The sequence below is a fragment of the Canis lupus genome, chromosome 31 (assembly GCF_011100685.1).
Source record: "Canis lupus familiaris isolate Mischka breed German Shepherd chromosome 31, alternate assembly UU_Cfam_GSD_1.0, whole genome shotgun sequence".
Classification (NCBI taxonomy): Eukaryota; Metazoa; Chordata; class Mammalia; order Carnivora; family Canidae; genus Canis; species Canis lupus.
Genome location: NC_049252.1, coordinates 5,289,132 through 5,312,466, shown reverse-complemented (window position 1 = coordinate 5,312,466; position 23,335 = coordinate 5,289,132). Strand labels below are relative to the sequence as shown.

Genomic DNA, 23,335 nt, shown 5'->3' with positions numbered 1-23,335 from the left:
TGATTTTTAACAAGGATACCAAGATCATTCAATGAGGAGGCAATAGGACATTCAGTAAATGGTAATGGGAAAACTGGATAGCCATAAATAAAATGGTAAAGTTGGACCTTAATTTGTTCTATGTAAAAAAATACCTCAAAATGTATCATGAGTAAATATAAGAGCTAAAAGTATAAAACATTTAGAAAAAGTATAAAACATCATGAGTAAATATAAGAGCTAAAAGTACAAAACATTTAGAAAAAAAGTATAAATCTTCAAGATCTTGAATTTGGCAATGGATTCTTAGATATAATACCAAAAGCACAAGAGAAAAATAGATAAATGGGACTTCATGATGACTAGAATCTTTAGTGATTCAAAGGACACTATCAGGAACATGAAATAGCAACCAACAGAATGAGGGAAAATAATTAAAAATTATATATCTAATAAGGGACTTGTATCCAGGATGTATATAGAATGTTTACAACTCGACCATGAAAAGACAAACCGCCCAATTAAAAAATGGGCAATAAATTTTAGTGGACATTTATCCAATTAGAATAGGTAAATGGGTAATAAACACATGAAAAGATGTTCAACATCATTATCAGGGAAATGAGGACCAAAGCCATAGTTACCACTTCACACTCACTGGAATGACTGTAAGAAGTTAGATAATGACAAGCATTAGTGAGGATATGGAGATATTGGAACTCTCCTACACTGCTGGTGGCAAGATAAAAGAGAGTGACAACTTTGGAAAACAGTTTGGCAATTCCTCAAATAACCCAAACAATCAAACATAGGGTTATCACAAGACCTAACAATTCCATTCTAGGTATATACCTAAGACCTATTAAAACATATGTCTATGGTAAACTTGCACATAAATAATGACAGCAGCATTATATATAACAGCTAAACATGGAAACAATCCTCCAATTTCCATCAACTGATGAATGGCTAAACCAATGGGGGTGTCATAGCCTGCTTATTATATAAATATTATATATATAATAATATATATTATAAATATATAAATATTATATACTGGGTGGCTTAAATAACAGAAATTTGTTTTCTTAGAGTTCTAGGGTCTGGAATTCCAAGATAGAATGCCAGCATGGTAAGGTTCTGATGACCACTCTCTTCCTAGCTTGCAGACAGCCATCTTCTCACTGTATGTTCAAATGACCTCTGTGCATGCCCTTGGAGAGGTAAGTCTCTCTCTTTTACTCTTCTCTCTCTTTGTAATTTTTTAAGATTTCATTTATTTATTTGAGAGAGAGAGAGTGAAGAAGAGAAAGCATGGGCAGGGGGAGAAGCAGAGGGAGAGGAGAAGCAGGCTCTTGCTGAGCAGGGACTCTGGGGATCCTGACCCAAGCCAAAGGCAGATGCCCAAGAGATTGAGCTACCCAAGGCACCCCTCTCTTTTCCTCTTCTATAGCATTGCCAAGCCTATCAGATTAGGATACCACTCTTATAACTCGGTTAACTTGAATTACCTCCTAAAAGTCCTGTCTTCAAGTACAGTCACATTGGGGATTAGGTTAAACGTATGACTTTCAGGTTAAACAGAACAGATGGACAATTCAGTCTATAGTTGTGATATTTAGCGGTAAAAAGAAATGAGGCACTGATATATGCTACCACATGAATGAACCTTGAAGGCATTATGCTGGGTGAAAGAAAGTGGTCACAAAAGAGCATACATGATTTCATTTTTTATGAAATGTCCACAATGGGCAAATCTATAGAGACAGCAGATTAGCAGTAGTGTAGGACTTGGGAGGTAGGGATGAAGGGGGCAGGTGGCAAAGGAACGAGAAGCTGAGAGGCAAGTGATAGTTAAGTATACATGTTGCTTTTTGATGTGATGAAATGTTCTAAAGATAACTATTATGATGATTGCTCATATCTGTGAATATGCTAAAAAACATTGGATTATATCCTCCAAGTTCATAAATTGTGTAAGATGTGAATTATATCTCACTTAGGCTGTTATGTAAATGATATGGTGTATTTCCCAAAATATTTCCTTCAGCCACACTCCCATCTTGCCCCAGGCTATCCCCGATCTTTCTTACATTATAAAACTAGATTTGTATTTTCTAAAATGTCATAAGAATGAAACCATAGTGAATCTACTCTTGTTTCTAGCTTCTTTTGTTCATTATAATGTGTTTGAGATTCATCCATACCGTGTACATTGCTAGTTCCTGCTTTTTATTCCTGAACAGTATTATACTAGCGGTTATACCATGTTTGTCCATTATCTTTTGATTTTAGTTTATGGGGATTTTATGAATAAATCTACTCTGTACATTTGTGTGCAAAGCTTTGACATATGTTTTCATTTCTCTTGGTAAGTACTTTGAAGTGTAACTGTTGAATTCTATGTTAAGTACAGTAGTCAGTAAAATCAGCAATAATTATCTGCTATTTGCTAAGTGTCAGCCATTGTTTTAATTTCTCTCTATATACTAATTCATTTAATCCTCACATAGCCTAGGACCCAGTGTCCAATAGCAATGATTTGTTATATATTATTTAATATATATGTATACAGTAAAGTTATAAGATATTTTAATAATTTATCTAGTCTATATTCTTAGCCCAATTTGTACCTGACAAACTTGAAATACAGTTTCTTCAATAGCAATGCTTGTTATTATACAGAGATTGCTAACATATAAATGCACACAGTAAAATTTCAAGATGTTTTGACATATTCTGATATTGGTTTTAATGGAAAACAAATTTAAATCTTCATGTGCAATGATCACTGGAAAAAATGCTTAAAATATGAGGAAAAATTTCATTTATAATTATGAAACTGGAAAATAAGTTTTGATCTCCTCAATGTTGTCTTTTGTGGAACATAATTGTTTATTCATTTCTCTTTTTTTATCTACAATCTTTCTTTCTTAATTAATTCCTCTTTATCAAGTTACTAATATAATTAATAATAATTATTATTTTTAACTTTGTATACCAGTGTACACTAAAGTGTATTTATTTAATTTTTTATTATTATTGTTAGGTTTCAAAAAGGATCATGATTTTGCACTCTGAATCTCACAGTTGGTGATGTTCAGAACCTTATCTGTTAATTATTGGTGTTGACTACAATGCTGGTGAGAGTGCACGTTGTGAAAGAGCTCACCACTGCTCTGCACCATTTTGACTCCCATCTTACATTTCTACATACATACATAAGAGTTCTGTTTCTAACACTCGTTTCTTCTAGATTCCACAGGTAATGATATTTATTTCCAAATTTTTATTTAGTTGTTATCATACTCAAAACATTGCCAAATAAATTATTGGATGCTTACTTTAAGATACAGACTGTATTCTCACCTCCTAATTAGCATTTCCACCTACATGTCTGGCTGATCATTCAAACTCAGTGCATCAAAAAACCAATTTCCTCCATTTGGCCCATTTCCAGTTAAACATTATTGATGATGATGATGATGATGAAGAAGATGAGGATGCTGACAATGATAGACTCAAAACAGATTTGCCATTCCTTCTAGATCTCTTTAATTAGCAGTGTTACTATCTATTCACTAAGTCCCATATATTTTCCTAGTCTATGTCTTTTCTTCTTCATAGATATTCCCTTATTAATGCCCTGCTTTATCCTCTTCCTGGAATAATAACTTTTAACTGATATTCACACAATTACCCTTTTCCTGTCTGTATAATTCTCCAGACAGCCACTAATACAGTATTAAAATCAAACCTGTTTTTGTCATACTTTTCTTAAAATAGTTTACAGTTTCCTTTGAGATAAAAACCAAAGCTCTTGTCTTGGACTTATGAGGCCTCTCATCATCTAGAGCCAGACTACATTCATACTTCTCATCTCATGCATTCTCCAGCCATACAAAGTTATAGGTCACATGGTAACATATAAGGCCTTCAATAAAATTGATGATATCCATGCTTTCTCTTCATAAGCACTTTTGTACCTTTTGTAGACCAGAAGAAGAACTACTAGAAATACAGTTCTCTTGTATGACATAGCATAGGCATTTTGCAAATATTTACTGATGCAAAAATACCACATTTAGATATTTTCTATATTTTCTATAAAATTCTGGCAGCCACGGAGCTGCATCACACAAAACTCTCTTCAAGAGATAATCTGCTGCATGGAGTACAATTAATTAGCCAAGAGCCTCCAACTGTAGCACTTTAGGAATCTACCACACCACCATTTGAGGTAAGACCACTCTTCCCTCCCTGAATGTTTGCTATTCAATGATTGCACACAGCAAATAATCCAGTATCTGGTCAACTTTTGCCCACTACTGGACACTCGTAGACAGTATTTACCCTGGAAAAATCTTTGGGGGATGGTTGGCACTTTCTCAGAGGTACATTCAAGTATGAAGCTATCCCTATCCAATATCCCTTTCCTTATCCTCTGCTTTCATGGAAGTTGGATCACCATCAGTGTCAGAGCTCTCTCTAACTACTCGTGCTCCTTCTACTCCTTATCCCCAGTACCCTCCTGGGCATCTAACTTAACTCTGTCTCGGTATTTACTTTTATGAGGTCCCAGACTGACACAAAGGCCTTTTTTTGATTTCCAAATCAAACATGAATAAACCTGGAGGATGTTATTCTGAGTGAAATAACCCAATCACAGAAAAACAAATACTGTATGATTCCATTCACCTAAGGTATCTGTAGTAGTCATAGAAGCAGAGAATAGAAAAATGGTTGGTAAGAGCTAGGAGGAGGAGGAACTAGGGATTGCTGCTCGATGGTTGTAGAATTTTCAGTCATGCAAGATGAAAAAGTCTAGAGATCTGTACAACAACGTGCATGTAGTTAACAATACTATATATGCTTTACACTTGACAATTTGTCAACAGATTAGATTTCATGCTATGTGCTTTTTTTTAGTATAATAATAAGTTAAAAAAACTCAGTTCTCATACTCAGAGAATTTTGTAAATTTGTACATTGTGATACATTTTCCAAATTATATTCTAAGATTTATTTATGTTGCTCTTTTTACTATAATATGAGCTATATCATTAGTTGCGTGAATAGATTTTTATTAAATGAATTTACCCATTCATGATTTTAAATTTATCATGAAAATGCATTATACCCCTACACAGATTTTTTTTATTTTTTTATTTTTTGCATGCACACACACACACACACACACACACACATGCAAGTCTGGTTAAAATCATATTTAACTTTTCATTCAGGGAAATTTTCTGAAACATCTGCTATTTTCATATTCCAAAAATAAATATCACATAGATTGTGCTTTGAGCATGCCACAGTACTTATTGGAATTTATTACTTTGGGCTGAAAATAAGTCTCTCATCTCTCAATTTCAACTCAGAGGATAATTATAACTATTCCTTTAAACCACACAGAGAACAAATATACTGAGATTAACAAAGTTCAAAATGAACTCAAAAAGTGTTAGAAAGTAGAGGATAACTAGTATAGTTTTAAACTCTTGAGCAACCAAACTAACTGAACAATATAATGAATGGAATTTACCAGTCATACTGGAAACAAAGGGGGGGATGAAGCTAAATTAAGAACACATAAGCTTACAAAATGATGAGATCCCAGTAAAGTTGGAGTTGTAGCATGGCTGCTCTTTGTACAACCGACGACCTCCTAAAAGTTGAATTCTAGCTGCAAATGTGCATATATTAAATTAATTTGCTCATTGTTATAATTCTGAAAATAAATTCTTATGGAACTGAACTAATTTCAAATTAAAATCAACTAAGAATGACAATATTCACTTCAAAGGACTGCCTATTTTTGATAAGGTATAATTCATTTGCATTTCAATTTCTCAGCTTAAACCTTAAATAAATGTTATTCAAATTTACTCTCACTATGTCTTGTTTACATAATCACAACAGACACAATGATATCACACCACCTGGGTTCTGTGTGATGTGGTATTACTTTTAACAGTAAGTATGAGACTTGTTACCATATTTTGGCTAAGAAATTCTGACTCTGCTAATGTTTTTCAATTTGTCAAGTGGTAGAGGGGATAAAGACAATATAGAAGACACATTATATATCTTTAATGAACTTGCAAACTAAATGAAAAGAGAACAAAGTTATGTATCAGACAAGATGAACATAATAAAAATTGGAGCAAAAAAAATGGAGCAAAGTATTCTTTTATTTTTTTAAGGTTTTACTTATTAATTCATGAGAGACACACAGAGAGGTGGAGACACAGGCAGAGGGGGAAACAGGCTCCTCACAGGAAGCCCGATGTGGGACTTGACCCCTGGAGGCAGATGCTCAACCTCTGAGCTACCCAGGCGTCCCGGAGCAATGTATTCTTAAAATGAATATGATCTACAGCTACAAATACATTATTCGGTAGAGAAAACATTATTGTACAACCTCTGGAAACATACAATAAGTTTGTAGCCCGGATTAAGACTGTCTAGATAGAATTAATAGAAGTTAGAAGGAACAATAGGAAAAATAAGATAGAAATAAGAATTATTATGATATTATGTGTGAAAATAAAGTGAAAAATAAAGACAAGAAGTGTGGTTTAAGGCACCAGGCTTTAAGATAAAGAATTACATTTATCAGAATAAAAATGGGACAAAATTTAAAGGGAAATGCAAAACTTGGAGATAAAGATATTTAACAAGGTTACTGTAGATGTAAAGATACATTTAGAAGTCAATTAGAAAACATGAACTCCCTAAGAAAGAGCAAAATCTATCAACAAAGCATTCACAGAAAAAAAGTTCAAATTGATAGTAATATATGCTAACTACTTAGCTTGACTAGTTTGAGTAAGCAAAATCACAGTCCTCCCCAACCATGTCCATGTTAAACTTGCTGGAATGGGTGAATATGTCATGTTCTGTGGTGAAGAGGGACCTATTTTGTTACTCTAAAATATAGCCTTTGACATAAGGATTATTTTGAAAACAGCATGTACAGGAGGGCATTCTGAGCTCCCATTTCCTTCCTGAAAGCAGGAGATAGAACTACCTTGTGAAAGATGGTCTCCCTATTTCAGGAGGAAAGAGACATCACCAGCTCTGGGGGGAAATGACCAAGAAAAATCTGCACAAACACACCTTGTTAAAATAACTTTTAACTACCTTTAATCTCTCAATATGTTTAATGACTTTTCCACAACTTCCTCTTGTTTGCTTAACCTGGTATAGATGCATTTAGGGTTGGCTGCTTCTGTGAGTCTTTGTTTCCTTAAGGCTCCCATGTGACATAATACTTATGCTGAATAAATGTATTTACTTCTCTCCTATTGACCTATGTCGCCTTAATTCTCAGGCCCAGCAAGGACGCTAAGAAGTTAGAGGTATGAAGTTGTGCCTCCTTTCCAATGGCAATGAGAATCTAAGGTTCCTAATTAGTTGACTTTTGAATAAGATTAACCTGGGTTGTGTGAACAGACCCAATGGAATCATAAGGACCTTTAAAAGACAAAAGATAAAGGCAAAGAGTCAGAGTGATGTGCTGTGAGAGAAACAGGATTTGAAGATGGAAGGGTGCATGAGGCTAGCAAAGTGGGCAGTGTTTAAGAAGTAGAAAAGGGAAAATTAACAAGGCAGGAAACAACAAATATTGGAGAGGATGTGGAGAAAGGGGAACCCTCCTGCACTGTTGGTGGGAATGTGAACTGGTGCAGCCACTCTGGAAAACTGTGCGGAGGTTCCTCAAAGAGTTAAAAATAGACCTGCCCTACGACCCAGCAATTGCACTGTTGGGGATTTACCCCAAAGATACGGATGCAGGGAAACGGCAGGACACCTGCACCCCGATGTTTCTAGCAGCAATGTCCACAATAGCCAAACTGTGGAAGAAGCCTCGGTGTCCATCGAAAGATGAATGGATGAAGAAGATGTGGTTTATGTATACAAGGGGATATTCCTTAGCCATTAGAAACAACAAATGCCCACCATTTGCTTTGACATGGATGGAACTGGAGGGTATTATGCTGAGTGAAGTAAGTTCATTGGAAAAGGACAAACATTATAAGGTCTCATTCATTTGGGGAATATAAAAAATAGTGAAAGGGAATAAAGGGGAAAGGAGTAAAAATGAGTGGGAAATATCAGAAAGGGAGACAGTACATGAGAGACTCCTAACTCTGGGAAACGAACAAGGGGTGGTAGAAAGGGAGGTGGGCAGGGGGTGGGGGTGACCGGGTGACGGGCACTGAGGGGGGCACTTGACGGGATGAGCACTGGGTGTTATGCTATATGTTGGCAAATTGAACTACAATAAAAAATAAATAAATAAATAAAATTTTTTAAAAAGAAGTAGAAAAGGCAAAGAAACTGATTTTCCTCTACCTGGAGCCTCCAGAAGAATGCAGCCCTTTGACATCTTGATTTAATCCTGTTGAGACCCATTTTAAAATTCCTGACTGCCAGGATTATAAATAATAACTTTCTACTATCTTAAGCTCTCAAATTTGTACCAATTTGATATGGCAGCAACAGGAGACACAAATAATCAAATTAAGGGACTCCTGGGTGGCTCAGCAGTTGAGCATCTGCCTTTGGCTCAGGGCGTGATCCCCGACCCGGGATCAAGTCCTACATCGGGTTCCCTGTGTGGAGTCTGCTTCTCCCTCTGCCTGTGTCTCTGCCTCTCTCTCTGTGTCTCTCATGTATAAATAAATAAAATCTTTTAAAAGAATCAAATTAAAACATTGATCAGATACATTTTCTCAGTTTGGCAAGAATAAAATAAATAGCCCACTGTGTACATTGGAAAAAGCTACATTCTCATGTTAGGATTGCATGTGTAGGGATGGTTTGGTACAAACATTCTGGAAGATGAATTTACAGTGCACATCAAAAGATTTAAGAATGTTGTTTCTTTTAAATATTGGCTCATTAATTCTGATGGTAAGATCTACTAGAGGGATGCCTGGATGGCTCAGCAGTTGAGTATCTGTCTTTGGCTCAGGGCATGATCCTGGGGTCTGGGATCGAATCCCACATCGGGCTCCCTGCCAGGAGCCTGCTTCTCCCTCTGCCTGTGTCTCTGCCCCTCTCTGTGTGTCTCTCATGAATAGGTAAATAAAATCTTAAAAAAAAAATCTACTGGACATTAATATTTTGAGAGATATTCTTAGTCTTATGACAGAATATAAGGTGTTGATTTCAACCAAATAATGAAATACTACACATGTATTAAATTTTGTTTTTTGTTACTGTTGTTTTTTAAAGAATTGCTAGTAACATAGAATAGCAGAACCTAGTTCTCCACCCATCCCCTTGGGCTTTGCCACTCTACCATTCCAGCATGTGCATTACTGCCTGAAGCCTTTCCCTGAAGCCAAAGAGGGTCTCTCTGGCTAAGCAGGAGTTAGGCCCAATAGGTGGGACAGAAAATCAGGAACACCCATTCTGTGTACTCATCTCAGTATATTTACCCTATTCTTAAATATGGAACATTATTTATTCTGTTATTTTCAAATACATTTTCTTTGTTCTTGTTTGCTAATATTCTCTCCTGTTCCATGTGAGCCAAAAAAAAAAAAATAATAATAATAAAATAAAAGCCATATTTTCAATGGATCTTTGTCATTTGAGTGCTTTCTGGATCATTAATAGGAAATTAATAGAGACTCAGGACAGCGAAGTAGGTTGTTTTTCTCCCCTTTTCAAAATTGGTGAGTTGTCATACAAACAAAACGCTCATCTTTTTACTGTTCAACAAGTCATATTGGCACTTTATCAGCATAGTTTATTTATAGGGCTTGTGTGGGTAAGAATTTCACTTGAAATGCCATTGCTCCTGGGATTCGGGGAAGCATTTTATTTATTTTATTTTATTTTATTTTATTTTATTTTATTTTATTTTTATTATTTTATTTTATTTTATTTTTATTATTTTATTTTTTTAATAAATTAATTTTTTATTGGTGTTCAATTTACCAACATACAGAATAACACCCAGTGCTCATCCCGTCAAGTGTCCCCCTCAGTGCCCATCACCCACTCACCCCCACCCCCTGCCCTCCTCCCCTTCCACCACTCCTAGTTCGTTTCCCAGAGTTAGTAGTCTTTATGTTCTGTCTCCCTTTCTGATATTTCCGGGGAAGCATTTTAGAAGGAGATGTGAAAATAACTCCTCTTTGTCTTCAGGTGCCCCCAATCTAGAAGATATCAGAGCTCAGTGAAAAAGGGGAGTTAACCCACTTCTCAAAGTTCATAGTTTTGAGAAAACTATGACATTCTTCTTAGATAATTGAATCTTTAATTCATACAGATAGATTTAGGCATCTTTCACTTTGTAGAAACAAAGGAATCCTTTGTAGGTGTCACAGGTTTATAAATCACATTTGCAATTTGTTTTAAGATTCCCTAAAATTGTAATTAATTATATGAGAAAAATTTGTGATGGAAAGGGTTGTGGAAGAAGTTTATTTATGTGTTTGTTGACCTTTATGAGGCTTAATTTTTCTCCTAGCTAAAAAAGATTCTTCCCATGAAAGAGACAAAATACTAAATGTGACATTAATTCAATAATTCAACAAAAATTTACTGAATATCCACTATGTACCAGTTCATGTTCCACTGACCTTAGACATAATAGTTGACAAAACAAATAAAAATCCTTGCCCTAGTAAAGTTTGCTCTCTGGCATTAAATAAATAAATAAAAATAAATAAAATTTCATAGCTTGTTATGTGAACATTCAAAAATATGTGATTTCTTTGTTAATGAAGATGAATTACTTTGGAGTGTTGTAATTACCACCTGTGTGTTTTTCTGTAAGTCTTAAACAAATTTTTTTACAATGGTCTGGGTGATTATACTAAAGTTAGCAATCAGCCGTGACTCTTGTACTTCTTCCTTATCCTTCTTCTTTGTAAGCGACTAGCAAATTTGTATTATGTCTATGCAATGGGTAAATTAGAATGAGAAATGTCTGGTCTGTCGTTCTTGGCTCTAATAGATTTCCTGTTTTTTGTTTGTTTGCTTTTTTCCAAAAAGTCAATTGAAAAATAATTTATGTTGTGCTATTTAGGTGTGATTTCATTTGTTTCAATGAGAGGAGAGTTGAAATATATATCTTAGTTCATCTTATTTTTTTTAATATTTTATTTATTTATTAATGAGAGAGAGAGAGAGAGAGAGAGAGAGAGAGGCAGAAGCAGGTTCCACCACACAGGGAGCCTGACGTGGGACTCTATCTTGTGCCTCCAGGATCAGGCCCTGGGCTGAAGGCGGCGCTAAATCGCTGAGCCACCGGGGCTGCCCCATCATATATTTCTGTTAGAATAAATCTATATCAAACTAATTAATACTAGGACAGCTGACAAACATCCAGAAAACCAAATAGTGGCAAAAGTTTCCAAGGTAGCCAGTGGTTCACAGAGGATAACGATGCCATGGTAACAGCTGAGCAAAAGGCAAATTCTAAAAATATATATAAAAAATAATTTTGCTTGGTTTGCTGTGAATTGCAAAATAATTTCCAAAATATCAAGCATAAAGGTAAAACCAGAAGAAAACTGGATACTTATTACAAGTGAAAGGAATATTCAACAATTATTTATTGAATGTCTACTAGCTGTTGTGCCTCATATTATTAGGTCTTGGCATGGAGTTGGGGATAAAGTAGACCAGACTTAGTTTGTTTCCTTAATAAGTCTATATTCTACTGGGGAACAGTCACATTAAATAAACACACACATATAAATAATATTAAAAATTATTTTATGTGCCATGAAGAAAAAGGACATCATATTATGAGAAAACTTGACAGAGTGATATAATGTATTTTGGGAATAAAAGAAAACAGCTTTCCCTCACTAGAATTTAAGCTGAGACCTGAAGCACTAGCAAAAAGAAGGCTCAAAGGGGTGGAAAGATACTAGGTCATTCTAGAAAATAAGAGATGGGTGGTATACCTTCACCATAGTGAGCATAGGAGAGTGAAATGTAAGGAGGCCGAACAAACAGCTTTCAGATTCAGGGTCTTATAGGTCATTCTAATAATTTTGTATTTTATCCTAAGAGCAACAAGAACCAGTCAAAAATTTTAAGCAAACAGAACACATCAACTTTAAGTTTTACAAAGTTTATATTGGCTTTTTATGGCAGCAGTCAGAGGATAGGAGCACTGAGGGGATAGGCGTTAGTACAACTGAAAGACAATGTTGGTTTGAACCTGGTTGGTGGCGGTGGAAATACACACACACACACACACACACACACACACTACTGGATGAGTCAGAAGGATGGATGATACAGAAGATGAAACAAATAAAGGTGTCAAAATTTATTCTGTTTCCCAAACAAACCCTAGTGAATCGGAGTAGAACTTGAGAGTTGAAAAGACAATAGAATTCAGTGGTGCACACAAGAATAGGTAAAAATGTGCCCCATATTTGCTCAATTTACAACTTGGACTGACCATATTAAAATACATTAAACTGTTTTTCTAACTTGGTATCAAGTGGTTGTACTAATAAATTATAACTTGGCATCAAATATAAGACCTATATATTCATATGTACACATATGTTTGTATAAGAAATATAGTTTAAGTGCCTTAAAAATATCACTGCCTACTAACTGATGAGATTCAGTCCTTTTGAGGAAGAATCAGCAAAAGTTTCTGTAATAGGACCAGTAAATGTTTTCAGCTTTAGGTACAGAGTCTATTACAACTACTCAACCATGTTATTATAGTATAGAATCAGCCACAGCTGATATTTAAATAAATGATCATGAGCAGAATTGGCCTGGCTGCAGGTTGCCAAACCACAGAACTTTTAAATAAACATAGGATGGACTGAAAGGAAGAAGCATTAGTATTGGGAAGAAGCATTAGTATTTTAAAGTGTCCATCTTTAAAAAAAAAAATTAAAAAGTAGTAGAAAGTTAGTATGATAGTTTAAGAGGTTTATTAAACATATAATTTTGAATTATTCCTGGATCGATGTTATTTTAAAGTGAATTTCCTATGATAAGAAGTTTGACAATTTTGATACTGAAGTTTTTCATACTTTTCTACGGTATTTCTATTGCTATGTGTTGTGATATATGATTGTCAAAATAACAAACAAATGAAAAAGTGTGAAAAATTGAAATGACAACATTGTTGAAATAGCTTTAACATGGTGATGTGCTGAAATCTAAGAGCTGAGATATAGTGTGAGTTTTGATATAGTGAAATTAAATCGATATCAGAGAGTGACCAATGTGTCTGACTACCCAATGTGCCTAGCATGCAACACTAAAATTCTTCTAGCACAAGTAAGGAAATTGTCAGTGTGGCTGTCAGAGACAAAAAGAGGAAAAGAGAAAATCAGTTACAGACTGGCTGATTCTGAGAACAGCACAGGATGTATACTCCCAAAAAAGATTATGTATGTTTGGCCCTTTTATCTGGTAGTACTACATAACACAACTGAATCAACTGGATCTATCTAATACCTTATTTGAGGAATTTGCTACATACATAAACAATTGCACATATGCATATATGTGTATCTATTCAAATTTTATTCACCTGTGTCATAGACCGAATATACCCTCCCCAAGATAGCTTCATCCTAATGCCTGGGGCCTGTATATTCCTTTACCAAGGTAAAAGAGATTTTGCAGGTGTGATTATGGTAAGGATTTAAGATAAGGAGATTTTTCCAGTATTATCCAGGTGGACTCAATGTAATCATAAGCATTCTTATAAGAGGGAGTCAGGAGGGTCTGTCGGAGGAGGTAAGACTTGGGAGGGGGTGAGGAAGGAGTAAAGAGCAAACGGTGCCCTCTAAATGCTGAAAAAGACAAAGAATTTTTTCTGAAGCCTCTAGAAAGAATGCAGCCCTACTGATAGGGGGAATTTAGACTTCTGATCTTCAGAACTGTAGGAAAATAAATCTATGTCATTTTAAGTCATTAAAGTCTGTGGTAATTGTTGCAGTAGCAGTAGGAGCCAGGAAAATATGTAAAGTCAACCTTGCTTGGCATCATTTTCCTGGGAATGGTAGAGATATTTTGGGGTGACTGCTGTCATAATTTTGTGTGTGATTAATTATGGAACTCATGTCATATAGGGTTTGTTGTTGCTGAACCTTCAAACTGAAAATTTAAGATTTAACTTTTGTGATATTTTAAACATGCTGCTTGTATAAGTGATTTTATTTTTTTCTCATCCCTGTGTAAAACTCAGCAATATGATGTAGCTACAATGATGCAATGTTATTTGAAATGTGAAACCAAAAAAACTAGATAAAAATGATTCATAGTTGTTATTATGCAAGCATGAGATCATAATATCATAATACTAGTCAAATATTGGATACTTGTGACAGGCTAAGAATTTAATTTGCAGCAAAACTACATTGCCAAGTTTCACTTTTGTTTTGTAATAAAATCTCGATTTCAGGAGATATTGAAATGTAAACAAGAAATAGGTGTCAGCCTCAGGTCAGACCTACATTGCATGGTAAACTTATTTACACCAGTTATTTCACAATTGTTATCTTTAAGCTAAATAGTCACTTCTTTGAATTCTTCTTAGGAATAGACACAGCTTTTGTATGTGTAACACTTTTATATTTCCTTTTAAGGATACTAAATATGAGTGAAGAGACATATGCCAAAAGTGATGGATGTTGGAAACGATCTTGAGCTAGGAAACAGCATGAGGAAATTGAAATGTTTGAAAGATAGGTTATATTGGATGAAGAGAGGAGAAAAAAAAAAGGATATATTTATTGTATTTTAGATAGCTATCTCCATTCTCTGTGCATTTTCTTTCCAATCAAATACTTGATCTTTTTGCAGAAAACAAAACAAAAAAACAAGCAGGCAAAAATAGCAACAAAACAGGAAAAAAAAATAAAAAAACGACTTACTGATATTGAACACTGCCACAAAATAAATTTTAGATTAACTTAATTAGAATTAAAATTATATTTTTAGGGGATCCCTGGGTGGCACAGCGGTTTAGCGCCTGCCTTTGGCCCAGGGCCAATCCTGGAGACCGCGGATCAAGTCCCACATCAGGCTCCCTGCTGGAGCCTGCTTCTCCCTCTGCCTGTGTCTCTGCCTCTCCTTCTCTCTCTCTCTGTTTGTGACTATCATAAATAAATAAAAATTAAAAATTATATTTTTATAATTACAAATAATTGTAACCAAGGCCACAAGCCATACCAGAAATAGATTATAAGTTAAGACAGAAGCACAAAAAAGGAAAGAAAGAAAAAAACATAGGCAAAAGCATGAAACTCAATTCTACACAGAGTATATCAGAAATAGAAGGAAAAAAGCTGCTTAGACTGTAAAGGGCAGAAAACTTTAATGAAAATGAAGATGAACCATTGATAAACAAGGTGATCTATATTCATACCTATTCTTTAATAATTTTTTGAATAATCTATGCATTTAATAACATTTATTTTAGATCTATGCTATGAACTATTTTAAACATTCGGAGTCAACGTAAGTGAAATAAACAGGGTCCCTGCTCTTAGATAGCTTGTTTGGTGATAGAAAAGACTCCAGAAATATGTTAATATGTAAATAATATATGTGCTGAAGAAAATGATGAAAAGAGAATATGCTCTATGAACGTGTAAATGGAAGAACCTCAGTTTTTTTGTTTTGTTTTGTTTTGTTTTCCTTTATATGTAGGGAAACTAAGTTTTTCCCTGCATGTCTCCTTTACTACTTATATAGAATACTTCATTTCTGACACTTGACACTTCTGGTCACCAAATGTGTGGAAGCTCTTCCCCACACCAAGCAATTCTCTGAGACCCAAGCTGGGTGTCCTACAATTGAACTCAATTCTGACCCTCTCTACCTGAAGATAGCATCCAATAAATACCATAGGTTAAGGGCTCAGTCCCACAAGATGAGCATCCTCCTGTTTCCCCACTCCCACCCCAACTTCAGATTCTACTTACAAGCTCAGGTCATACATCACCTGTGTTTTTGACCAACCAGTTTCAGATCAGAAATATAGGCAGAAGGAGAAGCAGGCTCTCTGTGGGGAGCCCAACGCAGGACTCCACCCCAGGACCCCAAGATCGTGACTGAGCCACCCAGGTGCCACCCATCCCATCTTTTTAAAGGTTTTATTTATTTACTCATGAGAGAACACCCCTTCCTTGGGTTTGATTAATTTGTGATAATGGCTCACAGAACTCAGGGAAACACTTTCAGTTTATAAAGGATGTGACAAATACAGATGGGCATCCAGATGGAAGAGGACATGGCATGTGGAAAGGGGTGGGAAGCTTCCATGTCTTGCAGGTATACCACTCTCTCAGCACCTCTACAAGTTCACCAACCCAGAAGCTCTCTAAACCCCATACTTGTGGGAGTTTATGGAGGCTTCAGCACATAGATATGATCTATCATTAACTCTGTTTCCACGCTTTCACCCCTCTCAAGAGAATATGGGGCAGGGTTGAAAATTTCAAGCTTCTAATTATGGCTTAATCTTTCCTATGATATCTCATCCAGGAGCCCACCCAGAGTTGCCTCGGGAGAACAAAAAACACATTTTATCACCCAGGAAATTACAAGGACTTCCAGAGCTCTATGTCAGGAATTGAGGGCAGAGATTTCACATATATGTATGAATGGATATATAATCTCCTATACCTTCTATGAGAAGGTATATATACATACATCTATACATACATATATGTCATAGAAGGTATAGAAAGTAATTTATTTTAAAAGAGAATTGTCAGGAAAGGCCTCTTGATAAATTTCTATTAGAACAGATGTATAAAAGAATTAAAGAATTTTAAGGTTAAGGTTCAGGGCATGAAAAACTATGGAGGAAGAATTAAAGGCAGATAGAACTATTTGTACAAAGGCCGTGAATCAGGAGCATGCTAGGTATGTTGAACAGCTAGGAGTCCAGTATGCCTATAACACAGAGAAGAGGTGGCTTGTAGAATGCTCTTAGGTGGAGAGGTAGCTTTGAGAAAGATTGTACACTCCAGCAATTCAAAGGAATAAATTGTGTGTTTTATTCTGAGTGAGATGGGAAATAGTTGGACTCCTTTGAGCAAAAACATCATGTGGTAGCATTTGTTTTGAAAGAATAATATTAGATATTCTTTGGTAAATAGATATAGACAGTCCAGGTTAAGAAAAAAAAAAAAAAGAAAAGAAAAGAAAGAAAAGAAAAAAGCATGTGGTAACATTGAAACAGTGTGGGTGGAAGAATACGAAATACTGACTCGGAGGGACACATGCACCCTGAGGTTTATGGCAGCACTGTCAACAGTAGCCAAATCATGGAAAGGGCGGGGATGTCCATCAACAGATGAATGGATAACGAAGAGGAGATACACACACAGTGGGATATTACAGAGCCATTGAAAAGAATGAAATCTTGTCATTTGCAATAACCTGGATGGTGCTAAAGAGTATTATGCTAAGCAAAATAAGTCAGAGACAGATGTCATGTGATTTCACTCACAGTGGAATTAAAGCAACCAAAAAGATGAACATAGTGGGGAGAAAAAGAGAGACAAACCCATAAGAGAGACTCTTAATTGTAGAGAACAATTTGAGGATTGCTGGAGGGAGGGAGGGAGGGAGGAGGGATGGTTGGGTCACTCACTCACTCAGGTGCTTGCTTGGTAGGTCTGTCAGGATGGGGTAAATAGGTGATGGGGATTAAGGAGGGCACTAGCTGTGATGAACACCTCATATTATATGTAAGTGAAGAATCATTAGATTCTACCATGACACTAATGTCGCACTGTATGTTAACTACTGGAATTCAAATTAAAACTTTGGGGGAAAAAAAGGCAGTATAGATGGGAGATAATGTGTCTGTATTAGGTTCTAGGGCTTCCATCACAAAATCCCACAGACTGGATAGCTTACAAAACAGGTTATTTTCTGAGTTCAGAAAGCTAGATGTCTAAGAACAAGGTGTCAGCAAATTTGGTTTCTTCTGAAGCCTTTCTTCTTAGCCTGCATATGGCTGCTTTCTAGTTGTGTCCTCACAAGGTCTTTACCCCATACTTCCCCATACAATCCTGGTGTCTCTCTGTGTGTCCTAATCTCTTCCTTTAAGGACACACTTCATATTGAATTGGGACCCACCCTAATAGTCTCATTTTGGCTTTCATGTCTTTAAAGGCCCTATTTCCAAATGCAGCTCTATTATGAGGTCCAGGGAGGTTGGAGCTTAGACACATGACTTGGAAAGGGATGTAGTTCAGCCTTAGTTAGGTGGTGATGGTGGTAGTGGTCGAAATGATAAATAGTCCAATTCAGGAAAAATATTAGAGCAAATATAAGATTTGCTGATGGACTAGAGATTCATTTTCAAAGATAAATCTGATGTTTTTGATCTAACAGCTGGAAAATGGAGTTGCTAACAATTGGGTTATGGCAGAAGAAGGAAGGGATGAGTTTGCAGTCTGTGTTAGGTAGTGAGAATTTCTTACAATGTGAAATTTGAAAGACCTTTCATATATCCAAGTGAAGATGCTAACTGAACAACCAAATATCCAAAGAAATCTTACAAATGTCCCTACTATAGACTGTATAATTTCATAAGCCCATCTGTGATGGGAGCTCAGTCTGTGAGTGAAGTTTAAGTGTGAGCGGAGTGAGGTGTAAGCTCTAAAGAGTAAAGGAATTCACAGTGTACCCAGTAGATTTCTCTCCTGGAAGTATCATAGAACAATCTGTATTTTTTATCATTTTCCCTTCCTATTTTCCTGAAAAGATGCCAAAATGGCCAAATCAAGAAACAATATAGTATTGTCTGAAGCAATGCCTTATTTATGTTTCTGACAAACACTGCCTCCTCTCTGCATTGTTTTTGCCTCACTTTGGAATTTAACTTTTCATCATTTATTCATTCATTTAACCTCCTTGACCCACAATAAATAATTTATTAAGCCCTTTCCATGTGCTCTACAAACTCTAGCAGGATTAGGTGTGCAGAAACCAACAAGACTGGTTTTTCAGAAATTCTGAGAATGACCCATTATTAACATGCCAGAAAGGATAAAAAGACTGGAGAGTATGAAGCACTATACTTTCTAGCAAGCAAGGAAAGATACATACATATGTCTTTAAAAGTCTCATACTCTATTAGAAAACATAAAAGATGTTTGGAACTGTAAGGGTTAGAGGAGATTAATTTAAACTTGAGGAAAGGAAATATGTTTTATGTTGTGCCTTGAATAAAAAAATATTTGGGGAGAGCTTTGTAAATATTATCATTACTTATTATCGTAATCACTGGCTGGGGCCTTACATGATTTCTATTTGCAATTACCTATGTCCATTTAATAAGCTCTGTCTGTATGTCAGGCGTTACTCTAGGCATTGGGTAAAAAATATTTTAAAAGGTAGGTTCTAGGACACATACTATTAAAGTTAACAGAATGTCTAAGGTTCTGATTTAGGAAAATCCTAGTCATAAATACCTTTCCCTATTGTGGTCTGCATCTGTCTAAAAAAACAAACTTAATTTCTTTTTAATTATAACTTCAATTAAATATTTTCAATTCAGAGCTTCAGGAAGTTTATTCCAGTAATTTGAAATATTTCTGGAAAGAAAACTTGCTGTTTAGAGAGGCTAATTGTTCACCATGGTAGCCAAGCAATTAATCTCACGTCATTTTTTAAAAATAAATTGAATGCTGTAAGAGCTTATCTTTTCACTTACTGTATAATTTTCAAATATAATTGAGACAACTACATGGAATTAAGCATGCTAAAACTCTGAAGATCATTCAACTGGCAAATCTGAGCATTTTAGAATTTGGGTTGTAGAATAAATCCATTCCAAATATTTCATGTGGCCTAAATGAATAAAAAGTGTAGTAAATCTCAACCACAATAAAATGTTAACCTTTAAGGATTTGTTGGGTTTCAAAATATCAAAAATATTTGAACAATTTATTACTGCAGTCTACTTATTTTTTAATACAGATGAGATCCAAAATATATTTTGAAAAGTAAATTTTAAGGTAATTATAAAATTTTCATAGGAGAGTTACTAATAACGTCTATCATTAAAATAGCACTTACTTCAGTAATGATTTCTCTAATCAGAACCATGACATAAGGAGCCTTGGCATTAGTAACTACACAGTTAGCAAAAAATAGCTATCAACTGTAAATTAAAATATTAATTTTATATATATATATTATTCCTTTAGTCCTAATGTATACAGAAAACCTACATAATGATATTGGATGTGAGTACACAAAACACCAATTATGTAGGGAAGGAAGAGGGAAGAAATATAGCATTGTGTTAAAGAGAAAAAGAAATCTCTAAATGATAATTTTTCAAAATTAGTTGTACAAACATGGGAAAACTAATAATACCAATGTAAAAAATGCATTACTTGATCTGTAAACTGGGTAGTTAAGTCTAGGAAAAAATTAGCTAAGAATAGATTTTCTATATTGTTGAAGGGAAAAAAAGAAATGTGTTTTCTGTCTTGTAAGTGCCTATATAATGCTTCAACTCGCCCATCTTGGCCGGCAAAACCTAATGTGTTTACCATCTGACTCTGTAAATGTTTGCTATCCCCTCGTCTGGGGTTTTCTGTATTCCTATATATCATACTACAATAGTTATTCAATTTTATCCAGACAAAATAAATTTGCCTTCCTACTAGCCAAGAAAATAAAGTATCTAGATGCACTTACCTTTGATGATTTTCAGTAAAACATCGTCATTTTTATTAGCATACAGTTTTTCAGTACATACACACAAATACTGGTTAAATTGACTTTGCAAGCAAAATATAAGTTGACCTTATTAATAGGTTTCTCAAATAAAAATCTAACATTTCCTGAATATTGATTTATGAGATGTAGGATTAAATCATTTAATTAGCTGAGTTACAGCTGTCACACATTACTGGATCTCTTCTTATTAAAGGTTGAAAGAAAATCAAGCATGTCCTAGAACTGTCAACATAAAAAGTTTCCCCCCTGCAGAGTTCTTTGATTTTTATTTTGTTCTACGTAAGAAAGTAGATACTTTGACTTTTTCTGCTTAGCCAAGGAATCAATGAATTGAAAACTGTTCTGACCACCGGTAGATTAGGTGATATCCCTGTGACTCTTGGGGTATTTTAAATCACGTAGTGTTAGAAAGATGCAACTCAGTGGGGTTTTATAACTGTTTGTACTGGAATATTCTTAACACATATACAAATATTTCCTTTGTGCACTTATGTTCTATTATCTTAGTGCTCTATTTATCTAAATAATACAATGGCTACAGCATTTAGCAGATCCAAAGTGTATACTCTAAATTTTCTTTGGATACATCACTCTCTGCAGGAAGCCAATTCACAAGCAATTTTCCTGTTTGTGCTTAAAAAGCCTAACTTTTTATATGCTTTTAGAATCTGGTTCAAACACTTGCTTTTTCCTGAAAATCAAGTCTCCTTTAACATGAATTTCAAATTCCCATTTTTTCTGATTCTTCAAAGTGCATTAGAAGTTAGTATACCCTGTGCCTTGAAGCAACTGTATGTGGGCATGAGTAATACGCCAAAGCCTATCATTGTATCCATTCCTACTTACATTGCACCTTCACTGGATAAGGCACTCGGGCTGGCATCAGGGGATCTCAGTGCAGACTATTTTAAGAAAGGATCAACTATGAACCTGGATTTCCTTTATGATACTATGTATACTATGTCCTGGTTTCCCTATTCCTACATTTATCCATTTATATTTTCTGTGTTTAGTAAATTCAGTCTCTGTAACTCATCTGCCATGGTATTTTATGTCACCAGGCAGCCTTTATCTTATATCTGGTTCAGCCATTAAAAAAAAAAAAAAAAAAACTTTTCCATTCATAATAGATCATAATTTAGGACAGTTACAGATTATGTACCATTCAAAAAAAAATAGTAGTGAGGACCACAATTTTCAGATTAGTTTTATACATTTTACAAGACTGTCATGTTTTGTTACATCAGTGAAACATATACTAACATGTCCTCTCTGATGTCAGATTAAGTTGGGTGGTCACTGTATTAATGATAAAATCACACACACTCACATGTGCTGTGCACCCAAACAGAATTCTGAATTGTGTATTAATCTCAGGGTTAAAAATATTGTTTTGCTATTTGGAGTGATATGGCAGTACCATAAGAAAAAAACATTCAAATTTCACCAGGCCTTATCTGGAACTTTATTCCATTCCCCACTGCAGTAGACCAAAGTCAAGAACACATAATGAAAATTAACCCGTATGTGATTTTCTTTTCTACTTATATTTGATCATGATATGATATAATTACTACCTATTCATGAGACTCAATTTAGATGATGCCACAAGGTCTGTCGAACTAATTAAATGCTTTTTAAAAATATTGGTATGGTATTTTGTATTTCCTAAACCTCTTTGATTAGAAGGACATATAAAACTTTGCCTTTAAAACCATTATCAAATAACTAACAGACTACCATTGCAACATTTAATGCATAACAACACATTTTTAACTCTAATTATATTCTGAGTAATTCCGTGAACTTTCACATAACCATTAAAACAATATGTATATATCTTTATCCTTTTCTCTGTTTGGCTATTATTTGATTTTTAAGTATGTGAATTGCCCTAGGATAGACAGACATAATAAATAAATGTATTGGGCCGCTTGGGTGACTCCGCGGTTGAGCTCCTGCTCCTGGCTCTGGGCATGATCTGTGGTCTCAGGATTGAGTCCCACATCCCTGGAGCCAGCTTCTCCCTCTGCCTATGTCTCTGCCTTTCTCTCTCTGTGTCTTTTATGCATAAATAAATAAAATCTTAAAAAAAAAAATAAAAGTATTTAGATTTATAATGAAAAATCATGAGCCAGCGACACCTATAAGAAGATTTACTTGAGAAAGCTGTATGAATTTGTGGGATATTGTTAGGAAAGAGGAGAGAATTGAATTCTTGTACAAGGAGAATATATGAGAAAAAACTAATAAGTAAAATTTGTAACATGTCGGTTTGGCTTTCAGCATGATTAGTAGAAATTGATTCTTATTTTGCTTATTTGGCAAAAAGGATAACATCTATTGGAGAGGCTTTTTAGTTCCCCTGTATCTTGCTTTCCCCAAGCAATAATATAAATAAATCAATATGGAAAGAGAAGTAAAGCATGGAAAAAAAATCCAATTCTTCATACTGGCATATGGACTTTCTTTGGCATTTAACAAGGTGGGCACCTTACAGACATAGGATCACTTGGTAGTAATATTTAATTGATGTGGCTAAGGCCAAATCTTCTATGTTGAATATATACCACCACCACAACTACATATCCTGTAGGAATGTTATGAGATTTAC

General features: G+C 35.0%; 1 long non-coding RNA gene across 4 annotated transcripts in view; it reads left to right on the top strand.

Annotated features, from left to right (window-relative positions):
- LOC102152860 overlaps window positions 1-23,335 on the top strand; it is a 185,368-nt gene that overhangs the window by 132,044 nt on the left and 29,989 nt on the right. For all 4 annotated transcript variants that reach the window (XR_005382073.1, XR_005382070.1, XR_005382076.1 and 1 more), the window contains one exon: window positions 1,072-1,202. This is a non-coding gene — a long non-coding RNA (uncharacterized LOC102152860). The remainder of the gene's footprint in view (window positions 1-1,071; window positions 1,203-23,335) is intronic.